The 18,331-nt window shown below is 44.9% G+C and overlaps 1 protein-coding gene across 5 annotated transcripts in view; it reads right to left on the bottom strand.

Moving 5' to 3' along the window:
* The window catches only part of Sulf1 (sulfatase 1), a 167,025-nt gene that overhangs the window by 123,671 nt on the left and 25,023 nt on the right, over positions 1-18,331 (bottom strand). For 3 of the 5 annotated variants that reach the window (XM_042270725.2, XM_006974694.4, XM_076563708.1), the window contains exon 2: positions 2,350-2,444. The gene's annotated coding sequence lies outside the window, so the exon portion shown is untranslated. Of the gene's footprint in view, positions 1-2,349; positions 2,445-13,894; positions 14,230-18,331 lie in introns of those variants that run through there. The other 2 variants (XM_076563707.1, XM_042270726.2) reach the window with 1 other exon arrangement.

The following is an 18,331-nucleotide window of genomic DNA, read 5'->3' as shown; positions in this document are numbered from 1 at the left end:
TGTATTTAATCTTATTAGTATTAGGTGCATGAACATGCTTCAGGTGTGGGGCAACTTTGTGGAGTGGCCTCTTTCCATTCACGTTTACATGTTTGGGAAGGGGAATCAAGCTCTTGTATGAGGTGTCAGAAGCAAACACCTCCCTATTCTCCACAGGGAGCTCTTGACACAGAGGAATAGAAAGCAAAAGCTCACTCTCCACTGATGGCATGAACAGAAAAGTAAAGAAAACGGCACAGGCCACAATTCTGAGGCCACACTCGTCAGTAAAATGTCCCCAACTGTCCAGACCCATTCTAAAAGGACCCTTTTCCTTCTGCTAAACTCCCTGGACAGGAGATCGAGGCAATGTGAATACAGACGTAGTTGAGGAGGTCTAGCCAGTCAGCCCTGAAATTTGAATTTTCCAGTCCACATATGGAAAAAGGAGATTGGAACCAGGTCTACTGGGAGCCTGCAGGTTGTTAAGAAATAAGTGTCCTGCATGTTAAAGTTGAACAAAGACTGTGACCCGGTAATACAAAAAACAATCTACTTCCTCATAAAAAGAATATGCTGAAAACTGAAAAGGGGAGGAACACTTAAAGGGGAGAATTTCTCATTAAAAAGAGGAGAGTGTGAAATGAAAAGTGACTGGTCAGATAAACAACAGAACCGAATTCCAGAGAAGTGGCCATTTCCTAACACCAACAACCCAAGAAGATGTTGGGGGACAGCTGGCTTCAGCAGTCCCTTGGGAAAGCAAGGGGTAATGTTGAGGTTTCCAACATTCATTTCTGTGATTCTGAAAATTAATTTCTGTAGTTAATTTTCAGTGGCATCATACTCGAGGCCAACCTTGGTCCCAGAGAAATGCCAAAGCACTGGCCTTGAGGTTCACAAAGAGATGTTTGGTAAACTGACTGAAGAAGCAGAGAACTCTAGAGAGGTTCCGATTTCATTTCCAGAACTTTCTCCTAGGTGTATATCTTGTTTTTCTGTTTGGGAATGTTTTCTCCCCTGTTTGCAGGGGCCTTTGTTTTGCTTGATAAGGAAGGCTCCTTTTCAACACCTCCCCTTTCTGTTGATTCCACGGGCAGATGACCAGTGGGCTCACTTGACCGTCACAGGGATATCCTGCCCCATCTGCAAAGCTTCTAGACAGAGAAAAGCTTCTGGGGAGTGTCTAGGATCGAATACTGCGACACTCGCCACCCTGAGTGCCCAGACACTTCCACTCAAACACCCTCAGCAGACAGACCTGAAACCCAGACAGAGCAGAAGAGATTTCACTTTATTTCCCTGTGTGAGACTCATGAACTTCCTGGTGACTAGAGAACTGTTTCTAAGACAACCTGGGCTAACGAAAGTCTTTGAAGGAAAATCAAAGAAAGGGTGAAGGATGTTGAAGAGGAGAAATCAGAGACCAAAAAAACTCAACAGTTTCTATTGCCTAAGCTTGAACTGGGCACTTGAGGAACAATTCCTTGGAGTGAATTCAACTCCTGAGCATGTTCTTGGGACCAATGTCTAATCGCTGTGGTTGGTTGCCACCGTTTTCCCACTCCCATGACATTCTAGGTGCTAACCTTATCTTCTTGTGGAGGCCCACATAGGTTTCCTAGTGAGATCTGAGCTTGCTTTACCCAGCAGAGCTGCATTAGAAGATTACTTGACCACGTGCATGGTTTCCAAGGTGATTGGAAGGGTCTATACTTGGCTGTGCTAGGGGGAGATCTTTTGCTCCACCCCTTGGCATTGCTATACACAGCCCTTTAGAAGAGACAGAAGGGGCCGGTGGATAAGGATCCAGGCCCTCCCGAGGCTATCCTGTGTTTCTATCTGTTTCTCTCCCCTCTATCCTTTTATTTAAGTCTCTTGTCCTTCACTCCTCAAGAGTACCCCGGGGAAAATGTGGGAGCTGGTCTCCCAGCGGGCCGCCCACATCTTCTTAGGCAAGAAAGTGTGAAGACAAGCTGTGAACAAGGTGGGTGACATTTGTGCCCTCCCGACATTGCAGTATACTGGGATGGCCGAGGTGGCTGGCCTGCCATTCATTTTTTGACTCTTGCGAGGCAGAACTCTCCCTAGCTTTTGAACAGCGTATCATGTTAAGTCATGTGACTCTTTAGAGTCTTGTTTATTATGTGCCGTCTCTGGCATTCCTGAGGACTGATGTCATAACATGACTGCCACACTCGAGGCCTCTTTTGCTCCCTCCACCAAGATGGACAAGCACATGGGAAGGGGTGGGACCATGGACTCTAGTTCCTGTTAGCTCTGCAACTTTCTCATCCACTCGCCAAAGTGGTGCGCAGTGCTCAGGTGGTCCCGGCTCAATTAGTTAAGAGAGAAAGCTTTGATGAGTACCTTTGAAGCTTCCCTGCGATGATTCTGCCGTGAAGAACCTTCATGTCATTTGCCAAATTCACCTTCTCCAGCTGATGGCGGCTGGCCCTCAGCACCTGTGATGGAGGACAAAGGTGTTATCAACTGTATTTTTGTCAGCAATTTCTCTCATCTCTCAGATGATCGCCCTTTCACAGCCTCAAAAGGAAGAGTATCATTAGGCATAATCTTCTGACAACCCACATTAATTCTTTGAAGCATACCGGGTAATTCAGGCCTCTTTTAGAAGCTTCCACTCTGCCTTTTCTTTAAGGGAATGGCTTCCCATTCGTACCATTTCATATTATTCTTTGCTTGGATATCATAGCTCCAATAAAGGAGAGTTTCCCTTTTTAAAGATTTACAGTGTGTCCCACATTTAAAAGTTGAGGGACATTTAATTTCAGGTTGTGGGATTTATTTTTAAGGGAAATGTGCTCAATCATAGAATTTTCCCAAAGCTGTTATTTGATGAGTAGCAAAGGAAGCCTTTACAAGAGGTTCAGTTTGTTTGTTCTGCTTTTCCAACAGGTGAAAATGTGTCCAAAGCAAATGTCGACACTTCACATTAGAAGCAGCCCTCATTCCAATACCTCATTTCATGAAGCCTCTCATATCACATTTTAACATGTACATGGTCCAGGTAAATGTACAATGTGTAAGTCAGACAAGGAAATACTAGGCTAGAATAGGAAAATGACATACCATTTAACAATTCAATATTTCCATTGCCTTTAAATTCTTTCTCTTTCTCATGAAAACGACAATGTTTAAGAGAGATTTTATGGAAAGCTTGAAGCTTTCTTACCTCTACATGGGTGAGGGCAACTGTATATTGATCTACACAGAGGAACCCCCAGAGGCCATGGGTGCAGATTGCTTGCAGACCTGTGATCTCTTGTTCTGGACTGGCTTTGGAGTTCACATTAAATGTGGGCAGTTCCGGGCTCCGCCCTTAGTGGACATCCCATCTATGCCCGCGGTAGGGCCTCTGGTGCTGGCATGTTGCTGTGCCACTTTCTTCTTGCTACCCCACCCTCATCAAGTCTCTTCTCCTTCAGAGAATGGCTGAACTCCTCCTGTACTCTCTGATCTGGTACACCCATGTGTTACTTAGATGACCCTCTTTTGCTTCTCATCCTGGAAGGTGGTGAGTTCTAGAACTTTCACATATATGATAACAAACTCTATGTATGTACATTTGAGGAGAACATAGAAATGCTTACACCTTTAATTCTTCATGAGAAAGGCACAGGCAAAGGACTGGGTGTATCATGGCTCAGTGGATGAGTGTGTGTGTGTGTATGAGTAAGGCCCTAGGCTCAATCTCCAGCTTACCTAACAAAAGCATTCTGCATTTGACTGTGATGCAGGATGATCTGGTTGTGGTCAGACTGGCATAGTCTAACATCAAGGTAACACTACAAGTTTCTTGACACTGCTCTGGACATGTCTCTGGGGGCAGATGGTGGAATTTCAGGTGACAGCATTCACTGGTTATGTGACCTTAAGTTCACTACTTAGCCTCTACCTCAGTACACGCTTTTGAAGAACAGGGGTTAAAAGTGTGAGCACTCCCTGGGTCTAAAATGTGAGGATTACAACCTCTTGAAAAACCATGAAGAGTTTATCCCACAAAATATTATTACTTGGGCTACTTTGAACAATTAATTCTAGGTTGCAAAGAGAATTTATTTTTCCACACTTGTTTATACCTTGTTTAACCTTTGTCCATGGTGAGCAAAAACTTGAGCAAGTGTTTTTCTAATACCATATCAGTATAACTTTTATTTCTTATGCCTAAATGATAACTTAGCGATTTGTTACAGGCAGTTGGAAAAAGAATGATAGCCTGAATCCATGCCTGCTACATGTACACCCAGAATCAAACACCTGCCCCTACACTGTAGGAAGACTACCACGGTTCTCAGATACATAATCTACACCAGGAAATGCATGGCACAGATCTTTTTCCAGGTATGCCAAATCCATAACTGTTACTGTAATTAGGCACAACACTAAATACACAACAGAAATTCATTAAGCTATTTTTGGGGTCTGGAGGGATGGATTACAGATTAAGAAGAACTGCCCATTTCAGAGGACCCAGGTTCAGTTTCTAGCACCCACATGGTGGCTCACAACCATCTGTAACTGCAAGTCCAGGGAGATGATACCCTCTTCTGACTTTTGTGGGCTTCAGCATGCAAACGGACAGATATTTAGAGGCAGACAAAACACTCACACACATAAAGTAAAATTAATATTAAAATTAATTTTTGAAACTTTGTTAATGAATTCCTGATAAAAAATTTATTTTGTAGACATTAAATCAGCACCACCAGGTAACTAGAATAAGTATTATTTGTTATTGTTAGTTTATGGTTATTAATATTTAACTAGTTACTTTAAATTTCAATGATATTTATATGCAATGAGTTGGCTAACCATATCTGTAGATTCTGTACCCTCAATCAACCAAGGATCAAAAATGTTTGAAAAATGAATTTTCTGTGTACATAATATACACAGACTATCTTCATGGTCATTTATTCCCTAGATAATTAGTTATTAGATATTATTAGATAGATTGTATTAGACAGATATAACAGCTATTTACATAGCATCTACATTGGATTTGTGTTACAATCTAGTAATTTAAGGTGTACAGAAACATACGTATGTATTACCTATGAACTCTATGCAAACTCTTTTATATGAGGGACTTGAGGATTCAGACTGACAGTCATAGTGTGTGTATGTTTCCCAGAACCACACACCAGGGATAGATGCCCAAGGAATAACTGTATAGTTACATATGTAGAAACATCTACCTAGCTTTGCTAGGATATATGCCGGGAGCACTTTGTTCTTCTTTGTTCTTATATTTGAGTTTCGTATTTTCTTCCCGTTTTCATTCACTCTTTGTTTTTGCTTGTTTTAAAGATAGAGTTGTACTGTGCAGCTCTGGTTGTCCTGAAACTTGCTATGTGGACCATACAGACCTTGAACTTGAGGCAATCCTCCTGCCTCTGCCTCCAGAGTGCTGAGATTACAGCATGAGCCACCATGCACAGTTAGTTTATGTTTCTGTTGACAGGTTTTGAGACAGAGTCTCAGCCTGTAGCTCAAGCTGGCCAGAACTCAGTGTGTAAACCAGGTTGGACCTGAACTCTCGTCAGCCCTCTGGCCTTAGTTGCCTCAGTGCTGAGATTATGGACATGAACGGCCTGCACCCCAGCTTTGATCTCTTTCTCGGATAGCATAAACCAAGGCCCAAGTCCAGTTAGTTGTTCAGGTAGTATGTGACTAAAGAGCCCCTCAGCCCCACTTCCTCAGGCTGTTCCACTGCTGTGACAAGACACCATGACCAAGACAACTCATTAAAGGAAGCCTTTGTTAGTTTACAGTCTCAGAGTTCGAGTCCCTGATGATGGAGCAAAGGTGTGGCAGCAGCAACAGCTAAGAACCCTCATCCTGGTCCACAGGAAGGAGGCAACATTGTCCCTGGTGGCACTGCTGAGCCATCTCTCCAAGCCTCCTCTGACAAGGCCACACCTCCAAACAGTTCTAAAACTGGGCAGTAAGTACTCAAACACAGGAACCTATAGGGGCCATTCATTCAAACCACCGTGGCATCTTCGCCCAGGTTTTATGCCTGCTATTCCCGGCCTAGAAATGTCTGCTTTTCTCTGCTCCGCATGTTAGCATTGTAAGTCCCCCCCTTGCATCAGCACCCGTCCCATTTTTTACAGCCCCAATTTACACTGGTTGCTCTCAGTACTGTAAGCTGAGATGCAATATAGCACCCACTGTGCCGTCTGTTATTGTCACTGTGGCCTCTGATGGTCTTGTCTCTCCCGCCAGGTTTGAAGACTATTCATGGAAGGCTATGTCATAGGCTTCGTCTTCATCTTCTCCCCTTCCACAGTGTAGCTCTGGTAACTGCCAGGCAGTAACTGACTGTCACCATAAAATGCAGCCAGGCAGGCAGGATCTGAATTGCATATTGATCCTTGGTTTGTCTTAGGGTTTGTTCAGATTTGATTTGAAAGATATCTAATTTTAATGGTATTAAGAACTATAAAAGTAGTGGCTGGAGAGATGGCTCAGTAGGTAAGAGCACTGGCTGCTTTTCCAGAGGACCTGGGTTCAATTCCCAGCACCCACACGGTGGCTCACAATTCTATCATTGTAGTTCCAGGGGATCCACTGTTCTTTCTCGGGCTTCATCATCACCGCGCACAGATGGTACATGTAAATACATGCAGGCAAAAACCTCATACACATAAAACAGAGACAACCCCATCTTTGGAAAAGATGTAAAATTAAGAATGAATTCTTGGCCCACAGTGAAACTAGACCAGGAGGTGGGTAATCTTACTCTGAGTCATTTGCCCCTTTCTCTTTCCCAGGCTAGACAATTTCTGTAAGCAGTAACTTGGCACAAGACTCAGAAGTGTTGTATGAGGTGTGTGTGTGTGTGTGTGTGTGTGTGTGTGTGTGTGTGTGTGTGTTCACGAGTCTGTTTTTCTGTTCCTAGGATGAGGAGATAAGGAGAGATTGGAAGACCTCTGAAATCTTGGTCCTGAAGTCTGTAAGATCTGAGCACATAAGCTTGTTCATTAGAAGTTGCCATCTACCCACAAGAGCGGGACTTTCGCCTGTTGTTAGTCTTCAGGGAAGTAGAACTCTGTTTCCTAGCTGTACCTGCCAAGCTTGGGTCAGCTTTTTGTGCTACCATGATTCTGCATTTGGTGTTTATGAGTCCCTGCTGCAGACCTAGCTGAATGAACCCTGCTCTTTTCTTGCCCCATGTCTCAGATGTTCAGAAACAGAGCTGCATTTCCTGACTTTCCAACGTCACCAAGTCATCAGGTTTTGCTGCAGAGGAATGTCATTAAAACCTTGGCCTTGGTGGAAAACATTAGCACTGTTCATGGTTAGTAAAATGCTGTGATGGTGACAGATTTTTTTTTTTTAACTGTGTCTTGGAAGTATTTTTCTCTGCACACTGCACAGACACAATCAGAAACATGAGTAGGGCAGCCTGGAGAGATGGCTCAGTGGTTAAGAGCACTGGCTGCTCTTCCAGAGGTCCTGAGTTCAATTCCCAGCACCCACATGGTGCTCACAATCATCTGTTATAGGATTTGATGTCCTCTTCTGGCATGCAGGTATACATGCAGAACACTCATACATAAAATATAAATAAAAAAGCAAAACCCATGTAGGGTTAAGTGGTGATTCTTGTGCAGACATAAGTCCTTGAGCTGTGTCCTTTAGTATTGCATGGCCTCTATGTGGAATGGTCGGCACCATGCACAACACTGCGTTTTCCTCCCACTCTAATTGAGCTTTTGGCCATCTCCAATGTTCTCTTTCCCTCTTTCCTGCCTCTTCATTCCTTTCCCCTCCCTCTTTTCATTGTTGTAGGAAGAGGTAATACAGGGTCTTAATCCATTGCCCAGACCCACCTGGAAATTAATATGCGGTCTAGAATGGCCCTGAACTCACAGAAATTCTCCTGCCTCAACCTTCCAAGTGCTGGAATTAGTCATAGATGACCACACCCAGATTCTTTCTCTCTCTTCTTCTCCATGCCTCCTTCCTACTTTTCTTTATGTCAGGAGTATGTGGGGTGGTTTCACTCTGTAGCCCAGGCTGGCCTGGGATTCACTGTTTAAACTCATGGCAATCTTCTCGTCTTCCTCTTCCCACCTTCCCTTCCTCCTATCCCCTCTCTGCCCACTGCTCTGCCCCTGCCTTCTTTCTTCATTTTGTAGATAAGAACTTGCTGTATAGTCCAGGTTGGCCTGATAATTTCTACTTAGCCCAGGCTGGCCGGGAGCCCCAAATCCTCCTACTGCAGCCTCCTAAGTACTGGAATTACAGGTGTATATCATGTCTGCCTCATGCTTGTTCATTACTTTTTTATTTTTAATTAGATTTTTATTTATTGTGTGTGCCGTGCGCACGTGCGTGTGTGTGTGTGTGTGTGTGTGTGTGTGTGTGTGTGTGTGTGTGTGCATACACACATGCATATAACATGGCTGTATAGAGGTTAGCTTCACCCACACTGGGCAAACGCTCTTCCATAGCCGCATGCCCACCCCTAGAGTCTTCTCCCCCACCACCCAATGACAAGTCATTTTGGCAAAAACAGGAATATTTTCATCATATCAAAAACCAGAGGGCTTGAACTATAACTTCATGGCAGAGTGCTTGCCAAGCATCTGTGAAGTTTGTGTTCAATCCCAGCCCCTCCCCCACTCCCCAAATACTCAAAGATAATTTCCAAGGTTTTAGTAACTGGGGGCAGGGTGGGGAGGGGGATTGAGCCATCAGAAGGCCAGTGGAGTTTAGATTATAATCAAATACTATCTAAGACATGATTTTTAAAATTTTATGTTAGAGGTAGAAATCACTTCTTAAATCTGTGCTTAAATAGAGTTCACCTACCGAGAGGAAATATTATACAAGTTTCCCAGCCGAGCCACAGTGTCTGGGCTAAGTCTCTTTCGTAATCAGTGGCATTTACTCCGCGGTGTTCAGGTGGGGCGGGAGCTCAGAAATCCAGGAAATCTGAGATGCTTTGCCCGAGAAGATTAAGTGCCGAGCTTAGAAAGGTGAAAGGGTTCGGGAAACCCAAAGCTATCAAGTAATCAGACCCCAAGATTGAAAAAGTCGCAGCTTCCTGTCTGTTAGGCAGGTTTTTCTGTTGGCTTAAAATGTTAAAATTTATTCCCAGTTGCCAGAGCTGGAAGGATGGCCTGGTGGTTAAGCCTATATTGTTCCTACGGAGGACCGGAGTTCTGTTCTCAGCTCCCACATCAGCAGCTCACAATCACCCTGTAACTCCACTCCAGGGGGTCCAGAAGCTCATCCCCAGGTGCGCAAACACACATAATTATTCTTAAAATAATAAGACTAAGTCTTTAAAGAAATAAATTACAAATGTCACCAACCCCTCCTCTGTATTCCCACACTATACTGGAGAATGGCAGGAACCTGCTGGTGGCGTTTAGGAGAAATGGTTTCAGACTTCTTCTAGGCCAGGTAAGGAGACAGAAGCTTTGTCTTGGCCTTGGGATGGAACCGCTACCTAAGTGAAGTGAAAACTGCCTAAGGAAAAGCTTTCTTTCCATGGGCAGAAAGGGCTGCTGTTCCGGTGTATGACACCCCAGGGAGCTCCCCACTCCGCTCACTGTTGATGGCTTGGTGAAAGCAAACATTCCTCTCCACACAGGCACGCTAAGATCATGGCCTTCCTCTTGTGAAGTTAATGAGGACACAACCCACCAGACAGACAGCAGGCACCAAGAGTGACAGAAGTCCGGTGAGCCCGGACACAGACATTTCTTGGGAACATTAAGACGTAAGAGGGTTTAGTCTTCACATTTCCACTCAAAATTACATAGAGAGGAGAAGCTGTCGATTCTATACTCTTAAAAACCTGTCCTTGAGCCGGGCAGTGGTGGCGCACGCCTTTAATCCCAGCACTCGGGAGGCAGAGGCAGGCGGATCTCTGTGAGTTCGAGGCCAGCCTGGGCTACCAAGTGAGTTCCAGGAAAGGCGCAAAGCTACACAGAGAAACCCTGTCTCGAAAAACCAAAAAAAAAAAAAAAAAAAAAAAAAACCCTGTCCTTGAGTTGCAGCAGGAGGACAGCTCAGTCAGCAAAGCTCTTTGCTGTGCTGGGGTGAGGGGAACAATCCCCAGGGTCCACATGAAAACGCCAAGCCCAGAGGTGGGGTGAGCCTGGAGTCCCAGTGCTGGGGCACCCCTGGAGCTGACCGGTGAGTCCCAGGTCCCCGAGAGAAACCCTGTCTCCAAACCAAAACCAAACAAGGTGCAAGCAGTGCCTGAGGGGAAGAACAACCAAGGCTGTCCTTTGGCTTACACACACACACACACACACACACACACACACACACACACACACACCTCTTTATTTTCTTTCATTCAGTGATACAGTCCCTTACTAACAAGACTGCCAATGACAACTCAGTGAGCCCTATGTCTCCTCTGCTTGTATCTCCTTTGTCCGCTCGTGTCCCCCTAGAGCTACTCAGTTGCCTAAATGTGAAACAACTATAGAAGTTTCCTGTCCTTCATACCATTCGTCCAGCCCAAGTCAAGAATGTTCTACCTTCTAAATAGGTCTGGAATCTTAGTCTGTTATCCACCTTCACAGCTCAGGCCTCAGCATTTCTCATTTCAACACAGTAATCTCTCCACTCTTCTCCTAGTTTCTACTCACTGGCCTTTGAACAATCCATACTTCATAGAGTCGCTAGGAGACCTATGTAAGATCTTTCTAGGGCTTGGAGTGTAGCTCTGGGATAGACCTTGTCTAGCATTTAGAAGGTTCTAGACTTCATCCCCTGTACTGCAAATACAAATAAATAATCAAGACTATTTCTAAAATAGGAATCACATTCACTTTCCATTTCTCAGCTCTACACAAAAAATTTTTTGTCTCTCCTTTGAGTGAAAAATCAGACCCCCAAAATGGTGGACACGGAGGAGTAGGAGCCGTGGGTTACAGATGCCTTCATCACTGACCTGGGTTCGCTGCAAATACAGCAGCCCAGGAAGTAACACTGTCCACAGAACCAACGTCTTCGTGATGTAATAAATTAACATTGGTCCACACTCATCTTGACAGAACTAGAAACAAGCTGGATCAGAAGCTGCTCTGTGGGTGTGTGTTTCATTAGAATTACTAAGATGCCCCATTGGACTGAAATGACTCTCTTGGATTCAATACTCAGTTCCTTTTCAGAGACTTGCCTACCCTCCTGTTCTGTGGGCAGTGCTCTTCCCTTCTGGAAAGTTCTTCTGCATCAGCTGCTTATTCTTTGAAGCCAAGCTAATCACCATCACCTTGTGAAAAGTTGCTGATTTCATGAGGCAGAAGTACCACTCTGAGCTGAGTACCGGCTCTCAATCCTGAACATCCTTCTTATGCAGGTATGAAAGTTAACTGTGATGGAATTATCTGTTGTTCTGGTCTGAACCTCAGATCAACAACTCTTCCAAGACATTTTACCCACCTGTGCGCTGCTACTACTTAACACAGCATGCCATCCATCCATAGAAGATGCTCACTTGTGAGGTAAAAAACAAAAGCAGGGGCTAGAGAGATGGCTCAGCAGTTAGGAAGGACCACTTACTGCTCTTCCAAAGAATCCAAAGGACCCAAGTTCAAATCCCTGCATCCACATCATAATCACTTGTAACTCTAGCTCCAGGAGATCCAATGGCTTTTTCTGGCCTTCATGGGCACCCATGAAACCATGGCAGGCACACATATAAATAAAAAGAAATCTTTTATTTTTATTTATTTATTTATTTATTTATTTATTTATTTATTTATTTATTTATTTATTGAGACAGGGTTTCTCTGTGTAACAGCTCTGGCTGACTGGCTTTGTAAATCAGGCTGGCCTCAAATTCATAGAGACCCACCAACCCCTACCTCCCAAGTGCTGGAATTAAAGGTGTGTGCCACTACCACCCAGCTAGTAAAAATAAATCTTAAAAAAAGATGAAAACAAGAATAAATGGGAAAGCTCCAAAATGTACTGAAACGTTGCTATGTTCAGACTGTCTGCTAGATACTTTTCCTATATTACTTCCTGTGCTAGATACTTTTCCTGTATTACTTTCTGTGCTAGATACTTTTCCCACATTACTTCCTGTGCTAGATATTTTTCCCATATTACTTCCTGTCCTAGATATTTTTCCTACATTACTTCCTATGCTAGATACTTTTCCTGTATTACTTCCTGTGCTACTTTTCCTACATTACTTCCTGTGCTAGATACTTTTCCCATATTACTTCCTGTGCTAGATACTTTTCCTACATTACTACCTGTCCTAGATACTTTCTTTACATTACTTCCTGTGCTATATACTTTTCCTACATTACTTCCTTTCAGTCTTTCGACATTCTTCTCTTGGAGAGAAGCTTTGGTTTCATTTCACAGAGGTCTTGCTGCTGGTCCTCAGGTGACGCAGTACAAACACAGATCTGGATCTATCTGTCTGTATCCTTTCTGCTGTGATTGAGGATAAGATTGAGATGATGGAGCAGCCTAACATTCAGTGTTGATGGATCCTGTTCAGATTTAGAGGTAAAAGAACTAGGGCTCAGCTTTAATTATGTCTTAGAATTTCTTGAGAGTCCCAGATAATTTGAAGTACAAATAGCATTTAAATATTTTTTTTTTTTGTTTTTTTCTGTGACAGGATCTACCTTTGTATCTTGGGCTGGCCTTGAACTTATGATCCTCCTGGCTCAGCTGAATGCTGGGATTACAGGCATAGATCACCACATCTGACTTAAAGAAAATCTTTAAAACAGACATATATTAAATAGAGAATAACTACTACAATGTGAAACTTAAGAAATTTTTCCATTTGGTCCCATTTTGCATATTGTACTATCATGTAAGACAGACAGAGCAACAGATAGGTACACACGCTCAAACGAGCACACACACACACACACACACACACACACACACACACACACACCCCTCTCTCACACAGGGTATATGTCTGTCTAAAGTAATAACAGTCCAGTGGATTAATCACAGTGCTTAGAGCATTCGAAGATAGGCATTCTTACATATTTCTTAGTTTTCTTCCCCAAAACAGTACCGTGCAGTAATACCTTTCCATTTCCCCTGATGAGATACAGTCACGGTTTTATATGCTAATTGTAGAGCTACCTCCAACAGAACTTTATTTCCTGGGCTTGTTCAGTTAACAATAACAATTCTACCTGTTCAAAGCTTGCATCTTCCTTCTCTTGCTCCACAGGGTTGCAGAGAGGTAATGTCTAAAAGCCACAGACTTCACCCCTGAGCTGAATATTTCATGAATGCAGCATTCTTTATGGAAACCAAGTTTACTAATCTGGCTTTAGGCTTTGCCAGGGCTTAAGAAGCTCTTGTCCATGTTCCTTTAATATTAAAACCCTTTGGTCTCTCAGTGGGAAAAAAATATTAATAAAAACGAACACGCCCACTGAAGTCACGATGTTTGTTACAGTTTGTGGAGCCGGAGCAAGTTTCAAGCCTCCTGTGAAAGTTGGCATTTATGTCATAGTGTGAAAAGAAACGTCGTCTAACAATTCTATTTACCTGAAATTAGGGGTGGTCAAGCAAGAGAAACTGAAAATCCAAACACTCACAACGTGCACTGCCTAACAAGTCAAGTGAATAGCCAAGGCTCCTTCCTGTGAGGGCTGGGTGCCGGCATCACGCAGCTAGAGGAGGCTAGAATGCCCCAAGACTGGTCAGTCTAAGCACCCCTTCTGGATGCTGTTTTGTCAAGTGAATTATCAGCTGAAACCTTTTCGCTCTTATTATCCCTAGGAGAGACCAAACTGGGAGGGTGGAGACCTCGTCTAAGCATCCCAAGTAGGGGCAAGATCATAAAAACACGGCTGTGCAAGAGGCAGGAAGGGAAGCCCGTCTTCTTTCTCCCTGAGGAAAAGTAGATCACCATACTTACAAAAGCCGCCTTGAAAGTCTTCTCTAGAGATAAGGCTCTGGGAGCAGGGAGGAGGCCGAGGAGCAGAGATTAGGTGGCAGCGGGACTTCCTTCCTCCTCCCGAATGGGAGACTCATTGTTCCTTATCGCCCTGACCTCGGAGGGGCTCCAGGAGCCAGGGAGGCCTGGCCTCTGATCCCTGCCGCCCTCGCTCCTGGCCTCTGGGCCTCGGATTTCCAACTTGCAGATAAAGCTGCCCGGCCTGACACCAGCTCCAAGATTCATTAGGGACTGTCTGCGAAGTGCTTGCAAGATGCAGTTATATAAGCCCGGCGTACTATTATCTTCACACACCCCCATAGCCCCAGCTCTGCCAGACAAACAAAAGGCAGTTCCAAGAAGAGGAGGAGCGGAGGCAGAAGTTCCACTGGGGGTGAATTTCGGGACACTGTTGAACTGACTGGAAAAAAAAAAAAAAGAAAGAAAGAAAAAAGGCAACCCAATACGAGCATGCAAACCTCGGCAAACAAACTCCACTGCAGCTGGCCGGCTGCGAGGGGAGGGGGCGGGAAGGGAGTCAGGGTTTCCAGGCGTGCGGTTCTGGCGCCTGGAGCAGCCGGTACAGTAGCTGCCTGTGGCAGGATGGAATGGATGAGGAAGATGTGGGCTTTGGAAAGCCAGGCAGGCGTTCCAGAGGCCAAGTACTTAGTAAACACGGATCTTTCTTAGACCCGGACCGGTGCTCTGTTCTCTTTATTCCTGGTTTCCTTTGCCTAAAGGTGATTTGCAGGAAATCTCCTGTGCTCTGGGGAGTCCTCTGAACCCCGCCTGGGTCTCTGTTCTTTTCTCTGTGAGAACAACCACCCAGCCAGGGTCATCTGAGAAAGTTCCCTACCACAGTGCTCATCTCAGCTTGCTACTGTATCTTCTTTAGATTATTATTATCCATCCCATGGCACTCACCCCTTCTCCTGGTGGGAAGACTCCTATCCTGGCGTTCAAAGCCCACATTTTTTTGTCTGCGCACTAAGCACTCCAGTATCACCACCGGGCAGCCTTTTAGGATGTGAGTCACCCTCAAAAGGTGAATTTTAACGGTCCTTGCATTTCCGGCCTCACTCACACCACATCCCCCCTCCCCAGTTCAAATCTCTGGTCCTCTGCACAAGCTCACCCAGTTTCTCCCGTTCTGCTGTGGACACTGCTTTTTGTTACTGTTGCTCACCGGCTTTCCCAAACCTACCTTTTCACAGGCTTGGGCACCCATCTTGTTCATGTTGGTGGCCTGAGTCAGAGCCTCAAGAAGAGCAGTAGCTTGGTGAGTTCACTGAATCGGTTTGAGATCAGGTCTCCTTACCTAGCCACGGCTGTCCTGGAACTCAGGACCTTCCTTTGCCTCTGCTTCCCCAGTGCTAGGATTAAGGGTGTGAGCCACCAAGCCTGTCTCAAGCACTGAATTATCTTACGGCTGACCGAATCTCGCCTGTGCCTTCTGAGCTTTCTGAGAGCCTCCCCGTGAATAGAGATGTTGGCTGTTGGGGATGTAATAGGTTCATGAGGGTTGGTGGTATCCCTCACGTGTTTGAATGATTGAAAGTGTTCATACGGTGAAAAGGGAGAGGCTGAGACATGGCTTAGTGCTAGGAAGAATCCCTGCCTACCCGGCTTGAGACCCTGGGTTCCATCCTTGCACTGGCAAAATCAGAGGCACTTGGACATTAAAGGGGAACATCTCAGTTTGAGTTGTCATTCTTCGGGACATGAGTCTGCAGAGAAGCAGGACAGCTAGCATCCCCGAAGCCTCTGCTACCCGCATAAGATGTCCTGTAAAGCACAGTTTATGGGCCAGCGAGATGACAGTAAAGTGCTTGCTGCTAAACCTTGCAACCCGAGTTCGATCCCTGGTACCCACTGTGGAAGGAGAGAAATTATTCCAGCAAGCTGCCCTCTGACTTCTGCAGCCGCCCCCCCACACACACATATATAAACAAATCAGTGTGATTAAGAAGAAATAAAGCACAGCTGATTTCATATAACCCGCTGAAATTGGGGTGTTTGATCACTAAAACACACTTGGGGATGCACTTCATGGAAACAGTGTGGGCCCCTATAAATAAGCAATAGCTCCCTGGTTTATGACATGGGGTGAACACAACCTTCTTGAGGCTTTTTATTAACATGTTCTTGGTGACATTTCCTCTGTTATTCTTTGACCAAAGCAACATGCTTTAAATTCCACGTCTGGTGGCTGGAACCTCCATCCTGTCATTTAAGAGGCTAAGAGCTGTTTCTACGAGGCACATGCTCTCCAGGGCATACAGAATGTTCAGTGAATTAGAAGAATTCCCCCGCCTCCTCTAATTTGGAACAATCAAAACCAATTCAGGTTCTAAAGAACTTCAGTGTCAACTTGAGCGCCTCGGTTTTAGGGTTAGATGTGCTTATGTGTTCTTGTTTTGTATTTTAGGGAGATTGGGGACCCAAGACCTCACTGGGGGTAACACAGCCATAGCCCTAATGAGCACCCTTGAAAAAACCTTCTTTTATCATTTGATTATTTTGTCTGGATGGGTGTTTTTCCTACATGTATGTCAGTGCCCCAGTGCAGCATTCTCGGGAGACAGAAGAGACCATTGGGTCCCTGGGACTAGAGTTACTGATAGTTGTGAGCCACCATGCGGGTGCTGGGGTTAGAATCCAGGTTCTGTGAGAGCGAACTCTTAACCACGGAGCGATCACTCCAGCTCCCTGATGGACATTCCTAACCTACCAATATCCTGAAGCACAACCATTTTCATCTTTATTTTACCAGTGGGAAAAGCACGTTGGGCTGTGGTGGTCCATTTCCTATGCGTGACACAGTCCTTGAGAGAAGTGACTTTTAAGGAGGGAAGATTCATTACAGGATCATGGGTTCAGAGATTCCCACCCATACTGGGTTGGTTCTGCTGTTTGGAGAAAGCCTGGGACCAGGCCAGAACATCATAGAGTGGAGGAGCAGAGCATCCTACCTAAAGACACCCAGAAGCAAAAAGAGCAAAGGAGAAAGTTACTAGGGTCCAAGTACCAGCTTGAAGAGCATGACCCCAGTGACCTGATGCCCTTCACTAGGCCCCATACTTGAAGGTTCCAGCACCTCCTAAGAGATTCACAGGCCAGTCGTCAAGCCTTTAGCACTGAAGCCTTTGGGTGGTGTTGCAGATCCAACATTAATCACACAGCTAAGAGTGTGGACAAGCCAGAATTTGAACCCTCATTGGTATGACTCCACGGACTCCATCCCTTCCAAATCTGTAAGAAACCTTACTTTAAAAGTATGGCATCTTCTAGTTATAAAACTGGGTTCCAAGGAGCCTGAGACTTTCAGCCAGGTGTGTGTGTGTGTGTGTGTGTGTGTTTGTGTGTGTGTGTGTGTGTGTGTTTGTGTGTGTGTGTGTGTGTGTGTGTGTGTGTTGTTCATTTGTTTGGCTTTTCATAATATTTATTTCTAGGTGTGTGAATGTTTTTGCCTGCATGTCTGCCTGCGCACAACACATGTGCAGTGCCCGCAGAGACCAGAGAAGAACATCAGAGCCCCTAGGACTGCAATTACACGTGTTGTAAGCTATCACGTGGGTGCTGGGAACTGAATCTGGGTCCTTTGGAAGAGCAGCCAAGGCTTTTAACTCCACAGTCATCTCTCCAGCAGCTTGGTTGGTTTTATGACACAGGATCTAACTCTACCAGTAACATGGACCTGGAACTCACTGTGTAGCTCAAACTGACCTCAAACTCACATGACCTTTCTGCCTTGCCTTCTGAACGCTGAGGGAGTCATCACCAAACCATGATGGTTCTGTGTTATAGTGACTGTAGATTTTGTTGAAAATAGTTTCGCTACTCAAAAAAAGAAAGACAAAACATTTTATTTAGGTTGGACACATTGACATCCACTTATAGTCCCAGCTACAAGTGAAGGCAGAGGCAGAAAGATCACTTGAGGCTAGGTGTTCGAGACTAGCCTGGACAACCAGGAGACCATGCTGGTAAATATTTGAATTATGAAACTTGAATGGGCTGGAGATGTGACTCAATTGATAAAGTGCCTGCCTGGCATTCAGGAGGCCCTATACATACAGAGCACACAGGAGGTGGAGAAGGAGTCGGGAGTTCAAGGTCATCCTGAGCTATATAGTGAATTTAGTCAAGGAAAGACTGGAATGAGACTCTGTGTCAAAATAAAACATAAATTTTGTGAAACTCGGGATTCAGAGAGGGAGAAAGTGCCTTGTCTAAGATTTTTATCAGTGGCAGCCTAGATACTCACTTTAGCTAGCCAGCCTGTCCCTGAGACTTCTCCACCTTGTCCTGTTAGCTCGCCATTTGCTAAATCACAGAGACATCTGAACTCTCTGATGTGACAGAGTCTTGACAGTATTATCCTTGAAAAATGGAAGGCAGGAACACCTTCACATTGGC

Source organism: Peromyscus maniculatus, chromosome 2 (assembly GCF_049852395.1).
Source record: "Peromyscus maniculatus bairdii isolate BWxNUB_F1_BW_parent chromosome 2, HU_Pman_BW_mat_3.1, whole genome shotgun sequence".
Classification (NCBI taxonomy): Eukaryota; Metazoa; Chordata; class Mammalia; order Rodentia; family Cricetidae; genus Peromyscus; species Peromyscus maniculatus.
Note: the sequence above shows the minus strand (reverse complement) of the source record. Positions and strands in the feature narration are given on the sequence as shown.